Here is a 4,307-nt window from a genome sequence, read left to right on the forward strand (position 1 = left end):
TCCTGTGGGGTCCACAGATCCTGTGGTGTCAAGGAAAAGTCATCCCTGCGCCAAGTGGCATCAAAATTCACGTTTTGAGCCATTTCTGGCGTTAAACGCCGGGCTGGTGCCCATTCCTGGCATTTAACGCCAGGTTCTAGCCCTTTTCTGGCGTTTAACGCCAGTCTGGTGCCCCTTTCTGGCGTTAAACGCCCAGAATGGTGCCAGACTGGGCGTTAAACGCCCAACTGCTAGGCTTACTGGCGTTTAAACGCCAGCAGCATCTTCCTCCAGGGTGTGCTGTTTTTCTTCCTGTTTTTCATTCTGTTTTTGCTTTTTTCATTGTTTTTGTGACTTCTTATGATCATCAACCTACAAAAAAGATAAAATAACAAAAGAAAATAGTTAACTATAAAACATTGGGTTGCCTCCCAACAAGCGCTTCTTTAATGTCATTAGCTTGACAGAGGACTCTCATGGAGCCTCAGAAATACTCAGAACCGTGTTGGAACCTCCCAACACCAAACTTAGAGTTTGAATGTGGGGGTTCAACACCAAACTTAGAGTTTGGTTGTGGCCTCCCAACACCAAACTTAGAGTTTGACTGTGGGGGCTCTGCTTGGCTCTGTTTTGAGAGAAGCTCTTCATGCTTCCTCTCCATGATGATAGAGGGATGTCCTTGGGCCTTAAACACAAAGGATTCTTCATTCACTTAAATGATTAACTCTCCTCCATCAACATCAATCACAGCCTTTGCTGTGGCTAGAAAGGGTCTGCCAAGGATGATGGATTCATCCATGCACTCCCCAGTCTCTAGGACTACGAAATCAGTAGGGATGTAATGGTCTTCAACTTTTACCAGAACATCCTCTACAAGTCCATAGGCTTGTTTTCTTGAGTTGTCTGCCATCTCTAGTGAGATTTTTGCAGCTTGCACCTCAAAGATCCCTAATTTCTCCATTACAGAGAGGGGCATGAGGTTTACACTTGACCCTAAGTCACACAAGGCCTTCTTGAAGGTCATGGTGCCTATGGTGCAAGGTATAGAAAACTTCCCAGGATCCTGCCTCTTTTGAGGCAGTTTCTGCCTAGACAAGTCATCCAGTTCTTTGGTGAGCAGAGGGGGTTCATCCTCCCAAGTCTCATTTCCAAATAACTTGTCATTTAGCTTCATGATTGCTCCAAGGTATTTAGCAACTTGCTCTTCAGTGATATACTCATCCTCTTCAGAGGAAGAATACTCATCAGAGCTCATGAATGGCAGAAGTAAGTCCAATGGAATCTCTATGGTCTCATCTTGAGCCTCAGATTCCCATGGTTCCTCATTGGGGAACTCATTAGAGGCCAGTGGACGTCCAGTGAGGTCTTCCTCAGTGGCGTCCTCTGCCTCCTCTTCCTTCCAGGGTTCGGCCATGTTGATGGCCTTGCACTCTCCCTTTGGATTTTCTTCTGTATTACTTGGGAGAGTACTAGGAGGGAGTTCAGTAACTTTCTTACTCAGCTGACCCACTTGTCCTTCCAAATTCCTAATGGAGGACCTTGTTTCAGTCATGAAACTTTGAGTGGTCTTTATTAGATCAGAGACCATTGTTGCTAAGTCAGAAGTACTCTGCTTAGAACTCTCTGTCTGTTGCTGAGAAGATGATGGAAAAGGCTTGCCATTGCTAAACCTGTTTCTTCCACCATTATTGTTGTTGAAACCTTGTTGAGGTTTCTCTTGATTCTTCCATGAGAAATTTGGGTGATTTCTCCATGAAGAGTTGTAGGTGTTTCCATAGGGTTCTCCTAGGTAATTCACCTCCTCCATTGAAGGATTCTCAGGATCATAAGCTTCTTCTTCAGATGAAGCTTCCTTAGTACTGCCGGGTGTATTTTGCATTCCAGACAGACTTTGAGAAATCATATTGACTTGTTGAGTCAATATCTTGTTCTGAGCCAGTATGGCATTCAGAGTGTCAATCTCAAGAACTCCTTTCTTCTGACTAGTCCCATTGTTCACAGGATTCCTTTCAGAAGTGTACATGAATTGGTTATTTGCAACCATTTCAATTAGCTCTTGAGCCTCTGTAGGCGTCTTCTTCAGATGAAGAGATCCTCCAGCAGAGCTATCCAAAGACATCTTGGATAGTTCAGAGAGACCATCATAGAAAATACCTATGATGCTCCATTCAGAAAGCATGTCTGAGGGACATCTTCTGATTAATTGTTTGTATCTTTCCCAAGCTTCATAGAGGGATTCTCCATCCTTCTGTCTGAAGGTTTGGACTTCCACTCTAAGCTTACTCCATCTTTGAGGTGGAAAGAACTTTGCCAAGAAGGCATTGACTAGCTTTTCCCAAGAGTCCAGGCTTTCTTTAGGTTGAGAATCCAACCATATTCTAGCTCTGTCTCTTACAGCAAAAGGGAATAGCATCAGTCTGTAGACCTCAGGGTTAACCCCATTAGTCTTGACTGTGTCACAGATTTGCAAGAATTCAGCTAAGAACTGATGATCTTCCATTGGAAGTCCATGGAACTTGCAATTCTGTTGCATTAGAGAAACTAATTGAGGCTTAAGCTCAAAGTTGTTTGCTCCAATGGCAGGGATAGAGATGCTTCTCCCATAGAAATCAGGAGTAGGTGCAGTGAAGTCACCCAGCACCTTCCTTGCATTATTGGCATTGTTGTTGTTTTCGGCTGCCATGGGTTCTTCTTCCTTGAAGAATTCGGTCAGGTCCTCAACAGAGAGTTGTGCTTTAGCTTCTCTTAGCTTTCTCTTCAAGGTCCTTTCAGGTTCAGGGTCAGCTTCAACAAGAATGCCTTTGTCTCTGCTCCTGCTCATATGAAAGAGAAGAGAACAAGAGAAATGTGGAATCCTCTATGTCACAGTATAGAGATTCCTTGAAGTGTCAGAGGAAAAGAAAAATAGAGGAAAGAAGGTAGAAGAATTCGAACTTGATGAGATAGAGTTCGAATTGTGCATTAAGAAGGAGCAGTACTCCATAGATAGAAGGATGTGAGAAGGAGGGAAGGGGATTTTTGAAAATTAATTAAAAAGATGTCAAAAACATTTTAAAAATTGATTGATAATTTTTGAAAATTGAAAGTGGAAAAGAAATAAAGTGATTTTTGAAAAAGATTTTGAGATTAGAAGTTAAAAAGATTTGATTGAAAACTATTTTGAAAAAGATGTGGTTGAGAAGATATGATTGGTTTTAAAAAAAATGTGATTGAGAAGATATGATTTGAAAACAATTTTTAAAAGATATGTTTTGAAAATTATTTTAAAAGATTTGATTTTGGAAATTAGTGACTTGCCTAACAAGAAAAGATATGATTCAAACATTAAACCTTTCTCAACAGAAAAGGTAACAAATTTGAGATGTTCAATCAAATCATTAATTGTTAGGAAGTATCTTTGAAAAAGGAAAGAAATTGATTTTGAAAACATTTGATTGAAAAGATATGATTTGAAAAAGATTTGATTTTGAAAAACTTTGAAAACTTGAAAAAAAATTGATTTGAAAACAAAATCTTCCCCCTAGCACCATCCTGGCGTTAAACGCCCAGAATGGTATACATTCTGGCGTTTAACGCCCAAAATGCTACCTCTTTGGGCGTTAAACGCCCAACCAGGTACCCTGGCTGGCGTTTAAACGCCAGTCTGTCTTCTTCACTGGGCATTTTTGAATGCTCAGCTTTTTCTGTATAATTCCTCTGCAGTATGTTCTGAATCTTCAATTCTTTGTATCATTGACTTGAAAAGACACAAATTAAAAATATTTTTGGATTTTTAATAATCAAAATGCAACAAGAATCAAATAACAATGCATGCAAGACACCAAACTTAGCAGTTTGTATACTACTGACACTATATGAGACGCATAAACACTCAAGCCAAAAGAATTCAAAGATCAGAGTAAGAAATCATCAAGAATTTCTTGAAGATCCTTAAGACACATGAATGAATGCATGCAATTGACACCAAACTTAAGATGAGACACTAGACTTAAGCAAGAAACATCAAATATTTTTGGTTTTTATGATTTTGTAAATTTTTTTTTTGTGTTTTTCGAAAATTAAGTGGAAAAAGGTATCAAAATTCTTAATGAGAATTCCAGGAATCAGTGCAATGCTAGTCTAAGACTCCGGTCCAGGAATTAGACATGGCTTCACAGCTAGCCAAGCTTTCAAAGAAAGCTTCGGTCCAAAACACTAGACATGACCAAAGGTCAGCCAAGCCTTAGCAGATCACTGCTCCAAAAGCAAAATTGATGAAAATCAACAAGCTTTTGTGGTGATAAGTTGAAACCTCGGTCCAATCAGATTAGACATGGCTTCTCAGCCAG

The 4,307-nt window shown here is 40.1% G+C and overlaps 1 non-coding gene across 1 annotated transcript; it reads left to right on the top strand.

Moving 5' to 3' along the window:
* The first annotated feature begins 2,152 nt into the window (after nt 1-2,152).
* On the top strand, nt 2,153-2,260 carry LOC130984286 (small nucleolar RNA R71). Its single transcript, XR_009088229.1, has one exon. It is a non-coding gene; the product is annotated as a small nucleolar RNA R71 (small nucleolar RNA).
* Nucleotides 2,261-4,307: the final 2,047 nt, after the last annotated feature.

Source organism: Arachis stenosperma, chromosome 5 (assembly GCF_014773155.1).
Source record: "Arachis stenosperma cultivar V10309 chromosome 5, arast.V10309.gnm1.PFL2, whole genome shotgun sequence".
Taxonomy (NCBI): Eukaryota; Viridiplantae; Streptophyta; class Magnoliopsida; order Fabales; family Fabaceae; genus Arachis; species Arachis stenosperma.